Source organism: Ornithorhynchus anatinus, chromosome 16 (assembly GCF_004115215.2).
Source record: "Ornithorhynchus anatinus isolate Pmale09 chromosome 16, mOrnAna1.pri.v4, whole genome shotgun sequence".
Classification (NCBI taxonomy): domain Eukaryota; kingdom Metazoa; phylum Chordata; class Mammalia; order Monotremata; family Ornithorhynchidae; genus Ornithorhynchus; species Ornithorhynchus anatinus.
The window spans coordinates 28,527,489-28,548,697 of NC_041743.1; the positions used below are offsets into that span (position 1 = coordinate 28,527,489).

At 40.5% G+C, this 21,209-nt stretch overlaps 1 long non-coding RNA gene across 1 annotated transcript in view; it reads left to right on the top strand.

Moving 5' to 3' along the window:
- The window catches only part of LOC114817261, an 82,982-nt gene that overhangs the window by 39,907 nt on the left and 21,866 nt on the right, over positions 1-21,209 (top strand). The gene's annotated exons all lie outside the window — the stretch shown is intronic.

The window sequence follows — 21,209 nt, forward strand, 5'->3', positions numbered from 1 at the left end:
TGCTAAGGAGCCTGACTTTGTCATTTGTAACCCTTTCCTGCTATTTGGAACTGCTCAAGGGGACTACACTACCAAATTATCCAAATAATATAAGTAATTGGTCTGTTTTCTGGGTATTTCAGGTGAAGGTTGACATTTTTCTTGAGGCTAATACATCTTCTGGGTAGCGTTAAAATGTAGATTTAGCCCAAGGCAGTTTTACTAGCACTGTTATAATACCGTGTGTTAGTATCAGTAGCCTGCCAATTCCCAGATAATGGTTAACTGATACATAGTCCATGAGGCATATTTAGGGTTCCAATGCCTAGTCATTTTCTATATTCTGGCCTGCTGTGTTAAGATTGGAGGGAACCTTGTCAGATCCTTTTCATATAGATAAAAGGAATGAAACAAGACTGTATTCCAGATCCAGAACTAACCAACCTAATCTCACGCAACCAGGCTTGACTACAAAATGGGATGCAAAAGATTCAGAAGTTGCTGTGAAATATGATTTTGATCTTTGGGGAGACTGCTTCAAATCAGTAAACTAGGAGTATAATCAAGTATCCTTGAATCACTCATGCCAAAGCTCCAGTGTGCTGATTCTTTTGGAAGCACATAATTATAGAATCAGCAAATGGTATAGATTGGCAATTGGTCTAAAGATGGAGATTATGTACCAGTTTGACCCTGGCAAACCATACACAACAGTCAAGATCAGCGTCAGAGTTGGATTCTTTAACCTGAGTAACTAATGATACAAGGAAGTAGAAAAACAAATGAAGAAGGCTGGTGTGTGCTTAGTGAATCTCAAGGACAGTGTGTGTGGCATCAATATTCAGTTGAAACTGAAGGTATATAAGGTAACTGTAGTGCCTTGTGTTCTTTATAACTTAAGATTTGGACTTGTCCCAAGAAAGGCATTAGTGGAAAGTACAATGGCCTGGTAGTCCAAAGATGTGTGTTCTAATCTTGGCTCTACCTCTTGCCAGCTCTGTGATCAGGAGCAAATCACCTTACTTCTCTGTGCCTCACTTTCCTCATATGTAAAAGTGGAAGTGACATCTGTTCTCCCTTCCCCTTAGACTGTGAGCTCCATGTGGTCAGGGACCATGTCTCATATGTTTATGGTGTCTTTACCCCAGAGCTTAGTACAGTGCTTTACGCATATTAAGTACTCAAATGCTATTATTATTATCATTATTAAGACAATCACAAACTATTAAATCCTAGGAAATAGTCAAACCACCAGAATCAAAGTTATACTCCTCAGCATCACATCCTCCTGGACAGGATACCTGAGGAGAATGGACAGCTGCTCCATGGTGAGATGAAATATGATAATCACCAGCAGCAAACAGAAATAGGGTGACAGAGACTATAGAAAACTGATGAAGGATCACCAGCCTGGTCCAAGTATCACTGGGTCTACTGCATAAACCTCCTCCAGCCTCTTCCCTCTCCACTGTGTGGCCCATATCATTTTACTAAGACACTGTTCTGTGCAAGTCTCCCAGCCCTCAAAAGCCTCCAGTGGTTATCCATCCATCTCTGTATTAATCAGGAATTCTTTTCTATCAGTTTTCAGTTCTCTCTCCCCTTACTTTTCCTCACTCCTCTCCCTCTTACATGCCAGTCTGTACACTTGGCTTTTCTAATGCCAATCTACTCACTGTACCTCTCTCTTGTCTCTCTCACCGTCAGCTTGGAGCCACTCCCCACCTCCCTGGATCACTTCCCTCCCTTTTTTCTGGAACTTTCTCCCCTTAACGTCAATCAATCAAAGGTCTTTATTGAGCACTTACTATATGCTGAGTACTGTATTAAGCACGTAGGAGAGTACAATACAACAGAATTACCATGCTGCTGACTACTGATCTTCCCATCTTCAAATCCTTATCAGAATCACATTTCTTCCCGAAAGTCTTCCCTTATTAATCTCATTTCCTTGTCCTATTTCAGTCACCTAAGCACTTGAATTATTGCCTCTTAAGCACTTTGGTAGGAACCCCACCCTCTCCCCACCACAACACTTAAGTACCTATTTTTAAATTCTGCTGCCTCCCCTACCTGAAATTTAGTGTCTGTCTCATTAGATTTTTAAACTCTTTGAAGGTATGGATCATGTCTACTAACTCTTTTATAGTCTCCCAAGTGCTAAGAACAGTGTTCTGCACACAGTAAGTGCTCAACAAATACTACTGATTTATCATGACTCCTTTAGATTACATGGACCTTTTGGAAAGGGCTCATGTCTTTTAACCTCTATTGAACTCTCCCGAACTCTTAAAACAGTTCAGGCATTGGATGTAAAGACTACATCAGGGCAGCAAAGAGCTTTCTTTACATGCACAGGATGTGGAAGGGAGTGTCAGGTGCACTGATAACATCTCACTGGTCTGTCTTTGTTGAGTTTGAAGGACAGATGTGTTTGTGTGTGTGTGTGTTTTGTGGGGGGAGGCAGAGACAGTGCAAGTTTTCAATATGTTTTTGGTATTTTGCTCAAGGAAAAAAAAATTGGGCAATTTACTGGCTGACTGATTTTTATTAAAATGGATAGCACAGCTGTAAAATATCCATAAATTTAGACAGATTGCCCATGGCTAAGTTTTATGGAAACCGAAGCATTAGCAATAGTTGAGAATGCCAACCCAGAAGCTGCTAGACCAAACAGACTTGTAGAGACCTGTAAATAGCTGTGTTCCTTGTGAAGTTCTATCAAATCTCACATGTACAAGATTCTTTGGCAAAGCTTTCAGGGGCACAATACAGAAGTTTCCACTTTTTTTTCTTTTTTGGAAAGACATTGCTGAGTGAAGAAATCGGAATCCAATAAACTGCTGCTCACTCATTAAAAATTTGATTTGAAAGCAGCTCTTAAGAATACACTGTTGTTTTCCTGTTGATTCTTCCTCAGCCCAGTTGGGACATGAGATGACTCAAGATGTCCTCAACCCAACTTTTGTGCAGCTCCTGAAAGTTCCTGCTCAAGTCTACAATCTTCTGCCCCACATAGAAAAGCAGAAAAGAAGCATACAGCTGAGCCCTTTTTCTGTTCTCATCTCAATCCTGGGTTTCCAATTTAGATATGCAGAAGAAAATATGAGCAGCCACATCAATTGGTAGAATTGAGTACTTATTCTGTGCAAAGCACTGTACAATGCACTTGGAAGAGTACAGTAGAGCAAATAGAAAAAAGCCCGGCCCTCAAAGAGCTTACAGTCTAGTGGGGGAAAGAGACATTAAAATGAGTTATAGGTAGGGGAAGCATCCACCAAAAAAGATATGTATATAGGTATTCACCAGAGCACTCAAATACGTGGGGGTTTGTGTAAATCTATTTTTATTAGACTCCCATGAGGCTCTTTTTTCCTCAAGAAATCAAAGTTGGGCACACAAAAGAACCAAAATTTAGTCATTCTGTATCTAAGGCTACTAAAGAAAATTATGGAATTAGGAACTCCATCCAAAATCCAACTGTCAAGTCAGTGACCATGTACTCTCTCAAGCAGTTAGTACAGTGCTCTGTCCACTATAAGCATTCAGTAAATGCCACTGATTCATTCCCAAACAAGACAAGATCAAATTTGGGATTTAATTAGTACCACAAATTGGAGATCATAACAGAAAATCTAAAATCAATGTTTCTCAGATAGTATTTAAAGCCTCTGATGTTCAAGACTGCCAGAGTCAAGCAGATGATCTGGCTGCCAGGAGTCAAACACCGTGCCATTTGGCCATTTGGTTGGCTGCTGGAGGGTTTGCTTGGGAGAGGAAATGGGGAAATAGAGTTGAATTTAAAATAACCCCCAGATTTGGATAAAGACTGAATTAACTTTAGCTGCTTTTTATGCCAGATACATCTTAGGCAGAGATATATATTCTACTGCATGAAGATCTCTTCTGGCTGGTTATAGGGGACAGGCAGGTAGACAGACACCACATCACAGCAAAGCCAGAATGAAACCCTCTGCCTCTTCCTAGCTCCTCCCCCTGGAGAACTCAGCCCAACCCCCAAGAAGTGGGTAGTGCAAAAGTGAGACTTTCCCACTATTGACAAGGGTCAGCCTTTTTCCAGAATGTTCCTAACAGTTTGGTGGGAGGCTAGGGGGGGTGGTTGGTGATGGAGTGAAATTTATCTTTCTTCCAGGTTTGGGACTTTGCTGTCTCAGTTTTTAGGATCTTGAATTTGGATGAAGACTTTGCTTTTATATTAAACACTATGTGTCAGGCACTACTAAGCACTGGGATACAGTATAATCAGATTGGGCACAATCCATGATCTGCATGGAGCTCACAGTCTTAATTCCCATTTTATGGATGAGGAGACTGAAACACAGAGAAGTTAAGTGACTTGCCCAAGGTCATGCAGCAAACAGGTGACAGAGTGGGATTAGAACCCAGGTCCTCTGACTCGCAGACCTGTACTCTTTCCACTTGGGCACTCTGCCTTAACCCTGACATTGAAAGATCCATACAGATCTTTTAGACTGTGTGCCCATTGTTGGGTAGGGATTGTCTCTATCTGTTGCCAAATTGTACTTTTCAAGAGCTTAGTACAGTGCTCTGCACACAGTAAGTGCTCAATAAATACAATTGAATGAATGAATGATTTTTAAAATAATAATAATGATGGTATTTGTTAAGCGCTTACTATGTGCGAAGCACTGTTTTAAGCACTGGGGGGATACAAGGTGATCAGGTTGTCCCACGTGGGGCTCACAGTTTTAATCCCCATTTTATAGATGAGGGAACTGAGGCACAGAGAAGTGAAGTGACTTGCCCAAAGTCACACAGCTGGTGAGCAGCGGAGCCAGGATTAGAACCCATGCCCTCTGACTCCCAAGCCTGGGCAGTTCTGGAAGTTCTACTGAATTCTGTACTCAACTGTACACCCTAGAGAAAGCTGACCTTTTTCTTGTAATGTTTTCTTTTGGTTTTTTTTTTCTTTTTTTACTGGGAGAATTGGCAAAACCAAAGATACACAAGGCAGAGAAACCTATGAATACATTTTATATAGACAAAAACTTTGGGGCTAGCATCCATTTCCTCCAGATGATTGGATGGCTTTTTTTCTATTGGGAGAACAAAGACTAGACTTAATAACCAAAGTCAATTGCTGTTTTAATGTCACCACAAGCCTTTAATTCATTTCACTGAGGTAAAAGCAGATGGAGTCTGAAGAGGGTACCTGTGATGTCTAGTTGAAACATTTTTTCAGAATGTGTTTCTTAGTGGTCCCGTCGGTAATAAAGTTGTCAGCCAGTCATTGTTATGAGGATTTGGCAGGACCACATAATCTTATGTAGGATCATTATCCCATCAGTTATGATGAATCTTTAGTTGGAAAGCCATTTCCAATGTTTGTATTGAGTATTAACGAGGTTATTGAAATGGAGGATTCAAATTTTGTGAGACAACTGGCGAAAGATGAATGCTTTCCAATGTCAGGACTGGAATTTTGGAATCCTAACATTTCTTTATTAGGGACCAAGTGGTGATTTGGAATAAAAATTCAGGATGAACAGGGTAAAAAAATAATAATTGGATGAGCTGGATTTAGAGAAAATGATTAAAACATGAAGCAGTGAAAACTAAGTGAAACCAATGGTAGACAAGGTTATTTGGGAAAGGATAACTGAACTTTGAGGTTGTTCAAATGAAAAAAAAATAGCTATGTAGCTAAATATTTCCAGGGGTCCAATCTGTTACAGAGAGCCGCATCGATTGCTCCTCTTTTATTTTTTTGTATTTAAGTGCTTACTATACATCAAACACAGGTCTAAGCATTGGGCTATACACAAGCTAATTAGATTGGACACAGTCCCTGTCCTGCATGGGGCTCACAGTCCAAGTAGGAGGGAGAAAGGATAACTGTTGCCCAGAGAAGTTGAGCAACTTGGCCAAGGTCACACAGCAAGCATTTGGCAGAAATTGAATTAGAACCCAGGTCCTCTGACTCCCCAGCTCCCTGGTCTTTCTATTAGGGCTTTCCACTTCTCATGTGAACTACATGCCAACTTAGGTTTGTTGGGTTTATATCATGTGTTTTTGACTCGGTTCGCTTTCTGATTTTGTAGCTTGTAAGGTGCACAGTGAGACTTGTCATATGTACTTTAATCAGGCTTTGCAAAGCACATTGTAAGTGCTTAACAAATGTTAGCAGTAATAATGTATCACTCCATTGCTCTTTGGGTTATATCTGTCTTCTCCCCAGGGCATGTTGTGGACCAGTGATATGATCCATGTATTGCTGATAATGAAATAATTCTGAAAGAATTATTTTCTTCATTGACAGTTCATTGGCCATGGTTACATTTTGATTGTATTGAAGCACATCTGTGTTATCTTCTTCTCTTTGGCAGTTATTGAATATATTGACCTAATTTATTTCCCGCCCAAAGAAGTTTTTATGGTTATGCTTTTTCAGTTGAATCAAAATGTACAAGAATAGATTATTACTCTGGTTCTTGTCCACTTGGACTTTGAAAGATTTATCCCTAGTCCAACTTCATGGATCCATCTTGCATTTTCCTTTCCAATTTTCCTTCATCCATTACAAATAGAATCATCAGTAGAGACTCCAGAATGGTTCTAAAAAATGAGAGCATCTCCCATCAGAAATGAGAAATGAGACTTGGTCTTGAGGACTCAGGCCTGAGAACTGCTGCAGAGAAATTGCCATTAGCACTATAGTCAATCACCCTGCTCTGGTCATGTTCGTCCTAGACAATGGGCTGCAATGACTACGTGGGTAGGAATCTCTCAAATCACTGATATTTAATAAGCACTTACTGTGTGCAGAGCACTGTACTGAGCACTTGGGAGAGTAAGTACCCTAGAATTGGTAGACTCATTCCTTGCCTACAACACGGAATGCAGGACATTGCATGTGCAGTCTTTTAGGCAGAGTGAGAACTAGAATGCAGATCTCCTGATTGCTCATTCCACTGGACCAACAGCAGGGCATGGTTCTAAATGCTGTTGGTGAGATTATCTCTTGCTGGATTTTTTGTTTTTGGGTCTACAGTATGCCTGGCTAAATATCATTTCCCTCAAAGTCTATACACAGAATATGAATTCTACTTTTTTTAAAATGTAATCAATTCATGAAATCAAACATCTTAGTGCTGATGAAGAGGTAACTCCATATCTGGGTTAGAAAATGGCAGAAGTGTGGATCACATCGATTGTGTTTGAATACCCCCCCAAATTGAGTGGCTATATTCAAGGGAACATTTTCATCCCTAGAAAGGACGAAATTTTTGGTCAAGACAGGACCAAAATACTTTTGCCTTAAGATGCAGGCTTCTAGCAAGTTCCATTGGAAGAATCTAGTGTGGCATTCAATCCAACTTTTGGAAGATATGTCTTCCAAGGTTCACGTTTTCCTTTAAAAAGTGGAGACAGAATGTAACAACAGATATTGGTTAAAATAAGAAAAGCAAGCATGAAAATAGAAGTAAATGTAAAAATAGATGGAAGGAAATTTAACATTTAGGGGGAAAATTGCTGAAATGATCACCAGCAGCATTTTTGAACATCTACTGTACACAGCACACTCTGTTGCACCCCACTTAGGAAGTATCCACTTAGGCATCAAATCCACTTAAACGTCACATTTTTGTCTGACTGTCTCCCCCAATTAGACTGTAAGCCCGGCAAAGGGCAGGGACTCTCTCTATCTGTTACCAATTTGTACATTCCAAGCGCTTAGTACAGTGCTCTGCACATAGTAAGCGCTCAGTAAATACTATTGAATTGAATGAATGTACAATAGAAATAGAAGATAATGTCTCTCTCAAGGGTTTATAATATCGATTAGACTGTAAGCCCGTCAAACGGCAGGGACTGTCTCTATCTGTTGCCGACTTGTTCATCCCAAGCGCTTAGTACAGTGCTCTGCACATAGTAAGCGCTCAATAAATACTATTGAATATTGGCCAGGCAAAGTGCAAGCATACAATGTATTCAGGAATAAGAATTTAGAGATAAATGTTAAGAAATTAATAAATATATACTTAAGTGCTAAGGTGACTAATTAAATAAGACTAAGAAGGTGGAGATAAATCAGGAAAGGTCTCTTGGTAGAGACATGCTTTTAAAAGGGCTTAATTTTCAGGGAGTCAGTTCCATATGAGGGGTTCTGAAGGCAGAAGCAATGGGTTTGCAGTATCAAAGGTGGAGTACAGTTAGAAGATCAATTTGAAGGGTCAAAGAATGTGAATCAGAGTGTAGTAAGGGAAAGCAGAGAGCAGGAGGTAAGGAGAAAGTTGGGGCAAGTCTACAATCCAGCGATTGAGAGTTTTTATTTGATAGGTAGCTATTGAAGATGGAAGTAATCAATCAGTCAATGATATTTATTGAACACATTGTGTGCAGAGCACTTTTCTAAGCACTTGGAACAGTACTATACCACTGAGATTGTACATACGTTCCGTACCCAAAATGAGCTTACAGTCTTTAAGCTCTTGAAATTCACCCACCCTCACCCCCACAACATTTATGTACATATCTGTAATTTGTTGTAATGTCTGTTTCCCCCTCTAGACTGTAAGCTCCTTGTGAATGGGGAATTTGTCTACCAACTCTGTTGTACTCTACCTAGTGCTTGGAACAGTTCTCTGCACATAGTAAGTGCTCAATAAATGCCATTGATTGATTAAAGCCATTGGCAAGGTGTTTCTGTTTGATGCAGAGGTGGTGACATAGAAGCTACTGGAATCTTGTAAATGATGAAAAATATTGACAGTTGTAAAATAGATAACCAATAATTGTAGATTAGTAAGTACTGAGACCTTGTATAAAAACAGGCATTTTATTTCAAATGTGAGAATTTTCTGTGTTTCTAACATTCTTACCCAAACTTGCTAGAAATTGCTATACCAATAGCATAATAGACTACAATTTAATAGCACTGACCGTAAGAAGCTTGCACTTGAATATCACTTCTTACATGTCACTTTCAGTTCCACATAACTAAAACTAAATGTTTCAATTTAGTTAAATGGAGTTGAAATAATTAAAAACAAAAGCAGAACTTTGAGGAGCAGATCACCCCTTGGTGGTATTAAATTTCTTAGCTTATACCTTTGTCATTTGGAAGGTCACTGGTGGAGTTATTTTTAACAATATGATTCCCGACAAATCTAGAAGTGAAACCGATGTTGGGGGACCCTTACTAGAGAGGTCAGCTTGCAAGAAAAAGAAAGTAACTATAGCATGATAGGCATTCTCACAAAGTGCCGGAACGAAGGAAGAGGTAGGGTTAAAAGATGGAGATTACTGAGAGGCTATTGGGCAGTAAGTGTTGTTCTAAGTATTCTATGAGGTTAGATCAGAAATAGGTCAGATCTCCAGAAGGAATGAAAACATTTACAATCTCTACCAGTTGAAGAGAGTAAAACAACTGGTTGTAATGATAGTATTGTGTAAAATCTCGAACTAAACACCTGGAAAAATACAAAGCACAAGATATGTTCCTGGCTGAAGCCCATAAAGAGCTTACCTATTAATGGTGTGGATAACAAAGTTTTGCTGGAGGATAACTAAAGATAGCATATATGGATGGTGAAGCAATAATGAAATCATGAGGAATAACAATATCAAAGGTGGGGAAAAAAACAGGGACAATTTAGATACTTTAAGGCCAATTCAAATGAGAAGATCATGTAATAGGTAATTGAGTCTCTAAATGATTTAAGGTATAGGCTAAAAGAATATCATATGTCCTAACATTTTGTATGTTATATTCAATATTGGATAGGAAATACTGCGGGAGTCCGCTAAAATCACAAAAGAATTCACTGTGAGAGTGGCTTGCTTGTGCACAGTTAAACCCATGAACAAACAAGTTGTTTGTTGTTTAATATAATGCAACATGCAGTGACCAGATGGGTTATAAATGAAGAAGTACAACAGATTCCTGTAGAGGTGGGTGCTGGAAAAGCAATTTGTCAATCCAGCAAATGTGCCACTTTCAGAAATGGCCTCTGAGTGTCCAGAATTATTAGTCCTATTTGCATGGGGAGCTCTTAACGTGAGCTTGTCCCTGGACTGATTTCAAATAAGAGGAATTTTCCATAGAAGATTGACTTCAAAAATTAGGCCTGCCCCTGTGTAGGCACACACACACAGCTTAAACATAGTGTAATGGTTCAATTTGGAGGTGTTTTCTCTTCAAGAAATAGAAGGTGGTTTTTCTTTTAATCCCTGACTTGTGTTCACTGGGCACTTGCTCTTGGAAGTCCTAGGTTTGCAGTCCCATGAATCCTCACTTCATAGATGGTTTAAAAATTGTGCTAAAAGTTTATGAAAGGCAGAGAAAAATAAATTCAAAAGGAAGTTTCAAAAACGGTGCTTGAATTACCCTGGAAAGTATATTCATTTCTTATGGGTTAAATATGTCAGGTTACCCCAGACTTGGTATTAACATTAAACCTGGTCCTAAGGTGTGTCAAAAGGTGACATAAATAGCTCACCCAAATGAGGGAAATAGGGTTGGAGGAAAGTAATTTCTTGTTGAAGTTCTTTTATGGGTGGGAAGGGAAAGGAAGTGGGAGGGACACACTCTCCATAACATAAAGGCCATTTCCTATGGGATCCATCTGGACCTTTGAGCACTCACCCTGGTATATAATCAACTGTCCCAGGAGGGTAATTTCACTTCAAGTAGTTGCTCTTAATCAAGAGCTGGAGAAGTTAGAGGTTTGGCAGTAAGCTATAAAGACATCCACTTCCCGCTCTGATATTACTGTACAATATTGATTGTTTTTGCTATCACACGAGGGCAAATAGTGTCTAGAGCTGATACCCTGCCGTAAATCTTTAAATTCACCAAATAAAATATTCTTCCTCAGTAAAGATGTTATTTTATTACTGCTTTTCAGTGCTGTTTTTTTTGTGTGCATTAGAAAAGAAAATATAATTAAATGGCTGGTTCCTGACCAATCTAACTTATACTTCAAGATTGAAGTCTTTCTAAAATCCAGCGTTCTGCACCTAATTCTTAAAGCGCTTCACAGCTGGCACCTTGCCATAGTTTCTTGGCTTTTTGGAAGTATAGCAACTATTTTAAAGTTGTAATTGAATTTCTTTTGCAGCATCAGTCACTTATCCAATCTGTTCTTTGGGACATCCAAGAAGCTCACACTTTCCTTCACAGCACATGCTGGAGATTAGAATTGACTAAATCAGGAAATCTTTGAGCCAGTGCTGAATACCTTCAGGTCAGCCTCTTCATTGTTGCCAGATTTGGGGAAGCTATGAAAGTAGGTCAGGGAGTAATTGCGGGAAGACTTCAGTTATTATCAAAGTGGCTCTTTAACTCATCAGGACCAAGTAATAATAATAATAATAATAATGATGGGGTATCTGTTAAGTGCTTACTGTGTACCAAGCACTGGGGTAGATACAAGGTAATTAGGTTGTCCCACGTGGGGCTCACAGTCTTAATTCCCATTTTATAATAATAATAATTATGGAATCTTTCCACTTTTCACTTCTCTGTGGCTCTTACTTCATCTTTAAAATGGGGAATAAGACTGTGAGCCCCCTATGGGCTATGGACTGTGCCCAAGCTGATGAGCTTGTATCTACCCCAGTGTTTATTGTAAAGTCTGGCACGCTGTAAGTGCTTAACAAATACCTTCCAAAAGATTCAGATGAAATTGATGACCTGTAGAACAATTGTAGCATCTTTCTTTGTGGCTTTGAGTAATGATGATGATGGCATTTATTAAGCGCATACTATGTGCAAGCACTGATCTAGGCGCTAGGGTAGATACAAGGCGATCAGGATGTCCCACATGGGGCTCACAGTCTTAATTCCCATTTTACAAATGAGGGAACTGAGGCACAGAGAAGTTAAGTGACTTGCCCAAGGTCACGCAGCAAAGTACTGGACCCACCACTGCTATCACCTCCTACATTTTGACCTCTGGGCCTTAAATAGTATTGAATGGTGGTTCATCACCAGGCATAAAATTCTGGAGTGTGATCCGTAATTACTTCTTTATGCAAGCAATGCTGCCCCATCACACCATAGCAGGATAGGATAGGAGGAAAGAATGGATGACAGCAAGACATCCAAACAACTGCTCCATGGTGAGCTATAGTGGCAAAACTGAAAGATTTCTTCTGTGAATCCTCTTTGCAAAGGACCGATTAGGAGTGTTTATAAAGGGCCTGGTAGGTGCAAGGCACTGTAGTAAGTCCTGGGGAGATTACAGCAGAGACTCCCCCGTCTAGACTGTAAGATCATTGTGGGAAGCGAATATGGCTGTAGTAATGTGCTCTCCCATGAGCTTAACTACAGTACTCTGCCCACAGTAGGCACTCAATAAATACAACTGACTGAAAGAATGAATACAACAGAAGTAAAAGCCCCTAGTAGCTTACAGTTTGGAGGCGGCAGATGCAATTTTGTATTTTTTGGAGAGGAATGAAAAGGTGAATAACTGAAATGTAAGAATACAAAAGGGCTATTGGTGACTGAGAATGCACAATGAGTGAAAACCTCCACATACAGCTGTGGAATGTTTGGAACTAAGCAGAAGATAGCTCAGCCTTGTGTATACAGCAGTTTGACGGTCTTAGAGCCCAATATGGAGAAGATTGCAACACAAAGAAGAGGAAATGAAATTTATGGCAGGATTTGAGGGTAGCAAATTCAATAGTGATCTTTCCATTCACATAATGCGGTATGGATTATTAATCAGAAGAAAACTGTGGGAGCATTTAGTATGTGCTAAGTGCTGGGTTAAAAGCAAGATAATCAAACAGTCTCTGGCCCACGTGGGGCTCACAGTCTAAAAGGAATGGAGAACAGGTATTTAATCCCCATTTCACAGATGAAGTAATGGAGGCACCAAGAAGTTCAGGGACTTGCGCAAGGCCACAAGGCAAGTGGGGGAGGCAGAATTAAAACCCAGGTCTCCTGACTCCCGGTCCTGTGTTTTTTCACTAGGTCACATGTTTTATCTGCTATATTTGTCCACACTGAAGAAATTCACTGCCATCTTTGACCCTGAACACTGTATTTTTTTTCTCCAAATTGCTTTCAAATCAGTTACTTCATTTTATCCTCTTCACAACCCCGTGAAGTATGTAGAAGCAGGTATTGTTACCTCCATTTTACAGATAGGGTAACTGAGGCCCCAAATCATCCAGCAGGCTAATGGCAGCGTGGGATTAGAATCTGTCTTCCTGCCTCTTGGTCTGGAGCACTGGTCTCTTAGTCTTTCCACTAGAACGTGCAGAAGTATAAAATTCATTAACTCAAAGTTGTGCAGGCAGAAATATAAGTAGGTCCAAAAGTGGTTTGGGAAACTGCATGAGCGAAAGATCCACAATAGGTTAGTTAGGGATGTTGGCTACATGGCCCTGCACATTATAAAAATGTTCAGGGGCATCTTGTTTCCTTTCTGCCTGCATATAGAATCCTGGGCTGGATGGCTCATAGATCTAACCCAGTAATAGAATTTATTAAGTTCTTATTTCACACTGAAAATAGATACAATGAAGTATAGGTCTGTTCAAACATTCTAACGTTGCCACTGGAAAAAAAAAAGTTCCCAAATCCTTCCCAGCCCCGACTCTAAAGCTAATGAACCATTTTCATATAAACTAGCCAATAAATTATTTCACAGGTTTAGAATATTACATGGCTAGGTAATAAAGGTGACCTCATGTAAAAGAACAAAGATGATTTTATATGAGAGCTGAGGAAGTCAAGCAATTGGATTTCAGAAATATAGATGAGATTTAACACTACTCTAGCTACACAGTCTTTTCCCTGAATGTGAGAGAAGTTTTGACTTCTGTATTTAGAACAAACTTGTAGATGTTTGTACCAGAAACACTTGGTATCAGGGCAGAAGTAAAGAACGTTGATTTTATTTCAGTTGCTCCATGGCTAATGCAGTTGTATAGACCATTTTCACAATGGGCCCGGAAATAGGATGATTGAGAATAAGGGGACAAAAGATCCTGTTTGTTCCAAGTATAACTTGGGAAAACCCAATAGGAATACAGTCATAGTGGCTATTCTCTTCTGATTTGTTCTAGGGCAAGAGACCCAGCCCTAAGAATGTTTTCTGTGGAAGGTTGTTTCCACATAGCTTTCTTTTTTTTCTTTTTAAACAAAGCCTCACATTTCAAAGACACTTCCCAATTGTTACTGTCATGTCTTTCAATTCTGCTTATATTTTTCCCTCATTTTCTCCATGCTCAGACTGTCCTGTGCCAGCAAAGTGATCCGTAGAAAGTAAGAGAGACACTGAAACAAATCTGGCCAAACTAATATTTTTTTTTCTTTTTTGAGGATTAATTCAGCAGCCCACTACTTATCTGAATTAAATTAAGATTATTTCCTGACTTTTTTTTTTTTACCGGAAAATGTCTAATGTAGCTTCAAGATTTTCTTTTTCTTGCACCTAAAGAGATTTAAATAGTTTAGCCCAGGTTCTTCTGGATGAAATATCTCCAAAATAATATTTTTTCTCCAAAGTGAAATCTCTAGCATAATTTCAAAGAAATTATGCTTCAACTATCAACTCTATTTTAAACCGAGCATGTCAGTCTTTCGCCAAGAAGATAACAGATGGTAGAAGAGCTGAAATTGACCACTTCTCTAGCAAATGGTGTGTGTGATGTAACTTGTTTGGGGTGTTTGTATGGCTGTAGGTAATAATTGAAAAGGTCAGCAAGGGATCTGGGGGTGGGGGGGTGGGGGGGGAAGCATGAAGTTATTATGCAAAAAGGTCAAACTTCAAATTGCTGGGGCATTGGATTAATTTACTGCTAATTTTTGCACGGGTGTGTTACATTACAGGTGACTTCTCATTTTCCCAAGAGAAGATACAGAGTTTATCAAGCATGAGCAACTCCTTAATCTCTTCTTAACTTGCTGTGTTAGGAAAGGTGTAATGGCCCAGAACAAGATGTGGTGTTTGGAAGAATACTGTCTTGTCTGGCTTAATCCTGAATGGTAGAGTAATAGAAATCATTTCCTTGTGGAAGTTAGGGGTTTTTGTTGTTGTTGTTGTTTGTTTTTTATTTCAAACTGAAGGATTTTTCTGAAAGAGTTGAATAGCTCTGGAAACTGAAACCTAGGTCACCAAGTTGATATATTAAGTTCTCTCTGGAACATAGCCTACTCGGCCCATTTGAAAGGCCACAATCTTGTCCCGGAATCTTTTTGTAAACATATTTTGTAGTGAAGTTAGTATTTAGAAAATATTCTTGTCTGTAGCAGGTGGTGTGCCTATGGAATTAACACTGCCACCAGAATCTGTGCGGGAAGATGATATGTGTTTCAGGGGAGGGTTGCTTAAATTCATGGGTGGAAGTGTAAGGGATATGAGTGGTCCACCCCTTCCCTTTATAATCTGGGTCAGAGATTCTTCATTCAATAGTATTTATTAAGCGCTTACTATTTGCAGAGCACTGTACTAAGCAGGCAGGTTGTGATGGTCCGAGATCACACAGTGTGCTGGATGAATAATCCAGCAATGGCACTGTTTCTGATTTTATATTCTTAGGAGTAGGCTAGTGGAATCGAACTTGGGATATGAGAAAGCCAAGGTCCAGTTCTCCCTGGAATGGAGAAAGACTTGCCCAAGGAGAAGCAGCATGGCCTAGTGGCAAAAAAGCACAGGCTTGGGAGTCAGAGGACTTGTGTTCTAATTCTGAATCCACTACTTGACTGCTGTGAGTCCTTGGGCAAGTCACTTCACATCTCTGGGCCTCAGTTAATTTATCTGTAAAATGAGGATTAAGAGTGAGCCCCATTGGGGACAGGGACTGTGTCCAACCTGATTTCTTGTATCTCTGTACCGTAGTGCTTAGAACTGTGCTTGGCACATAACATAAGCACTTAACAAGTATTCTAATTATTATTGTCAACAGTGCCTGGCACATAGTATGCACTTATTGAATACCAGAAAATAAAAAGTGGCAGAGTCAGAATTAGAACCCAGGTCCCTCTAACTCCCAGGCTCATATTCTATCCATTAGACAACACTGCTTCTCTGATTAAACTCTAGAACAGCAGAAATTGTGAAGACTGGGGACATGAAGTGAGGGATTATCAATTCAACAATGGTAATTATTGAGCATTTGCAGTGTGCAGAACACTGTACTAAGCACTATATACCAATAGAGTTGGTATATACAGTCCCTACCCTCCAGGAGCTTATAGTCTAGTGGATTATCCATGCATTAATCAGAAAATACTGCAAATAGGAAAATTAATATCAAAGAATAGGGTCGAATTCCTGCGATAAGAACAATTGCAGGGGGGAGATGATTTAGACAGATGGGCAGCCGCTGTAAGATACTTGTAGTTCCAAGTGAGGTTTTTGGGGTTTTTTTTAATGCTACACACAGTTGTGGCAAGAAACCCCACTTTGCAAAGACCCAACTTCCTCAAATTCTGACCTGGATAGTGTGGTGGTCTGTGGTGATCGCCCAGAGCCAGCCACAGCGTGGCCCTGGAGCCAAAAGAGCCATGCTGCCGTCTCCCCTGCTGCTTCTCTCTTGGGGGCTTGGAGCAGCTGTACTCCTCCACTTGCCCGCTGTGTGACCTTGGACAAGTCACTTAACTTCTCTGTGCCTCAGTTCCCTCATCTGTAAAATGGAGATTAAGACTGTGAGCCCTGTGTGGAACAGGGACTGTGTCCAACCTGATTAACTTGTATCTACCTCCAACACTTGGAACAGTGCCTGGCACATAGTAAGTGCTTAACAAATACCAAAATGATTATTATTCCTGCATCCCTGCTCAGGCCAGAGCAGTTGGCGAGGCTGGCGGGGGCAGTGTAGAGTTGGTGGGATCTCCACTGTGGGACCAGAGTCACCCTAGACACTTTATGCCCCAAAGGATTGTGGGGGCTGCTCTCTCTCCTTCACTTACCACTCTCCAGGTTATTCTTTTATTCCTCTCAAAATGACCTTCTAAACCTTCAAGATGACCCTCTTGTTTCTCCTGCGCTCACATTGTGCCTGACCTGGGAACTCCCTCCCTTTCAATCAATCAAGCAGTGGTATTTATTGAGCTCTTACTCTATGCAGAGTACTGCACTAAGATTAATTCATTTAGTTATGTTTATTGAGCACTTACTGTGTGCAAAGCACTGTACTAAATGCTCGGGAGAGTACGATACAACAATAAACAGACACTATCCCTGCCCACCATGAACTTACAGGTGAGAGGGGGGGAGACAGATATCAATACAAATAAATAAGTTACAGATATGTACATAAGTGCTGTGGGGCTGGTAGGGAGGAAGAACATGCTGTATCCACCAAGCCATGCTGCTTCTCTAAAGCTTGTCCGCACTACCAGAAATTTGAATGTCCAAACTCATAAGTCCAAAGTCACAGCCCGTCACATGGATCCCCAAGACAAGGAGGCTTTTGCTGGTTAGACCCTTTGCTAGCAGGTTGGTTTTTGTGTGTGAGACAGAAGAGTTTTCAGTGATATATTAACACGTCAATATGAACAATGTTCTTGTTGATGTGTTACTGAACATCGTAACCTTCTTAAACCTTGAAATAGCACAAATAAAATTAACTCTAAGACTATTTTCTTCAGTATAGTACCTAAGCATGGTGCCACACCCCATGTGGATCCAACTAAGTGTTGCTAATGATGAGGTTATTCAAAATACAATTGATGAAAGCTATTTCAGGTGGAAGGCCCCCATAAAAATGGTTTTAGGCACTGAAAGTTTTCCTTGGCTGTTAGATAATACAGAAAAAAATAACTCAAAATTCCTCCTTAAGAGGAAAGGGTCATGACCTCAGTGATCCATCTGGAATCTTGGAAAGAGGCAACCTCTTTTCTGTTCTTGCCATTGACAACAGAGAGCTGATCCACGTTGGTGCAGGGAGAGTAATAAAGAATGAATGTTGGACACTTATTTTCCCTCAGCTGGGTGGCTCGTTGCCTACATGCAGGTACAAATCCAAGTGGGAATGCAAATATTTTAATAGTCCATCTTGAACACAAAAACTCCAAGGAAGAATTAATGCCAAATTCAATACTCCACTGGCAGAAGCTGCAGGAAAGCAGAAAACTTTGGTTCACTACATCTGTTTTATTTGGGGCTTCTGAGAAGAAGTTCTGAAGGAATATTGGACATAGTATTCAGTTTTCCAAAGTATGTTAGGGTCCAAACAGAAAAAGGGCCCCTTGGAGCAATTGACTCCATCTTACAGAGTGAGGTATTTTTATTTTCTTTTTTAGAAGTTGAAATTGAAGTCACTGCAAGAAAAATGTTGTCTAAGCAAGCAATGAGAGCCAATGAAGACTTTCTGTCTGAAACATAGAAATGCTGTCCAGTGGAAAGCGAAAGGGGAGGAATTCAGATTTGGGCCCTAGTCTTGGTTTAGACACTGACCTACTTTGTCACTTAACCTCTCTGGGTCTGTTTCTCCAGCAGCGAGCTAGGGACGATGAAAGAATACAAATGGCAAATGAATGGGGAAAACGTTTAGAAAACAAAAGTGGAATATAAAATCAAGGTATCATGTACAAAATTGGGTCCTTGACATTTTTAAGAGTTCAGTAGTACTATGGTCTGGAAGGACCCTCACCAAAGACCCTGGTAACTTCCCTGCTCACCTAGACACCCTTGCTCCTTCTGGTGCCCCTTCCTACACACCCTCAAGCCCCCAAGGTGGGCATGGGCAGGAGAGAGATACCTGAAGGATGCCCTGGTTGGTGGAACCTTTCCCTTGATACTTCTGAAATGGTGTTTAGGAGCACTAGAGAAGTAACATGGCCTAGTGGATAGAGCCCAGGCCTGGGAGTCAGAAGGACCTGAGTTCGAATCCTAGCTCTGCCACATGTCTGCTGTGTGACTTTGGGCAAGTTGCTTAACTTCTCTGCCTCAGTTACCTCGTTCATAAAAATGGGGAGTAAGATTGTGAGCCCCATGTGGGACAGGGACTCTGTCCAACCTGATTAGCTTGTACCTCCCCCCAGTGCTTAGAACAACACTTGACACATAATAAGTGCTTAACAAATACCATCATTATTAACATGAATGCTGGGTCAGATCAACGGTCCATCAGCCTAGCATTCTGTCACCTATAGTGAGAGCAAGAGGGCTTGAGGAGCCCAAACAATCGTATTTATTGAGTACTTACTGTGTACAGAGCACTGTACTAAGCACTTGGGCGAGTACAGTATTACAGAGTTGGAAGACAGCTTCCCTGCCCACAGTGAACTTTCAGTCTAGCCCAGAGATGGGTGTTCCCCTTAGCATCCAAGTTTGTGGGTTGACTTCCAGGCCCAAACCACTATGAGATCCCTAGGACCAGCATCCCTTTTGATAGCAGGTCACTCCCTCAGGGAGACAAGTATTACTGACATAGGCAAACCCAATGCTCTCTCCACTACTGCTTCTGGCCATTTAAGGAGGTCATATGGGCAGAGGAGAGAGTTGGAGGTTGTCTGGGTTGGTGGCTCCACTTCTTGGTCCTTTTTCTGTTTAGCTGAACTGAAATAATTCATTCATTAATTTAATAGTATTTATTGAGCACTTTGTGCAGAGCACTGTACTAAGCGCTTGGAATGTACAGATTGGTAACAGAGACAGTCCCTGCCCTTTGACGGGCTTACACTCTAATCAGGGGAGATGGACAGACAAGAACAATAGCAATAAATAGAATCAAGATAATAATTGTGGTATTTAAGTGCTTACTATGTGCCAGGCATTGTACTAACCACTGGGGTAGATACAAACAAATCAGGTTAGACACAGTCCCTTTCCCACACGGGGCTCACACTCTTAATCCCCATTTTACATATGAGGTAACTGAGGCAAAGAGAAGTGAAGCAACTTGCCCAAGGTCACACAGCAACCAAGTGACAACCACAATGTGTCTGGGCATGGAGGAGAAAACCACTTTGTCTTCCCACACATCAGTGAAGTTATAGAGTATTTGATCATTAATAATCATAAGTGGCTCCAATGCTCCCAAAGCCACAGTTTCCTCCCTATTAAAAAGGCACACTTGGAGAAACAGAAGTTCTCCTTCCCCTCAGGGCTTCACCTATCTTCATCACCCTATTTATTTTGTTTATTTTGTTTAATGAGATGTACATCACCCTGATTCTATTTATTTGCCATTGTTTTTATGAGATGTTCTTCCCCTTGACTCTATTTATTGCCATTGTTCTTGTCTGCCTGTCTCCCCTGATTAGACTGTAAGCCCATCAAATGGCAGGGACTGTCTCTATCTGTTGCCGACTTGTACATTCCAAGTGCTTAGTACAGTGCACTGCACATAGTAAGTGCTCAATAAATACTATTGACTGAATGAATGAATAAATGAACCTAGCACAGTGCAGCAGGAGAGATAAGGGTAAACTGAGATGCATTAAGACAGAGCTTCCAGAAGTGCAGCCTGAAGACCAGTGGAGTCTGCAGTAGTCCTTTGTTTGGGCCCACAAACGATTAAGAATCTTCCAAGTTGATTTTCTTGGAACTTTGTTTCATCTTCAGAGTAAGTGCCTGGAAATATGATATACTCACCGGGTGTTGCATTGTCTCTAGATACCCTGCCTTGCTACTATGTAAACACTCCAACCAGGAAATTTTTTTGATCTGGAATATTTGCAGACAGGAATTCTTCAATTAATCTACTTTGCTAGTCTGGATTCCTGTTCCAAGGGATGGTGAGTTCTACTCCCAGGGCCATCTGTGCAGCATAAAGAGTCCCCTGCTTCTCAAAATGAAAACTTCCCAAATCAATTTAAAGAGCCCCCCAAAAAGAAAAAGGAACAACATGGTGTCAATTCTTTATTTCCTTTTTTAAAACTTGTCCTGTCTTGCTTCTTTCCCCTCCATGACCTTCTGGCAACCACTTCTGCTTCTGAGGCGACCATTTCCTTTCCTCTTGGGATTTTGTATTTGTAGTGGTTGTTTTCTCCCATCAGAATTCGTATACTTGTAATCCCTCTCTCATGGAAGAGAGGAATCCATGGATCTGAGACACGAAAAATCATGAGTTGAATTTCCAGCAGGGTGGCTCTTTAAACAACCATCTGAGAAATTGTGCTAGGGTTTTTTGACACCGGGCTGTTGTTTGCAGAGAAAGTAAAAATCTGAAGCTTCAAACTGATTAGCCCAAAACATCCCTCATCTCCCTAGTACCTTGATTCCTTTCACTCAATAATTATGTTCCTTATAATACTTAAAGATATTGTAGCTATC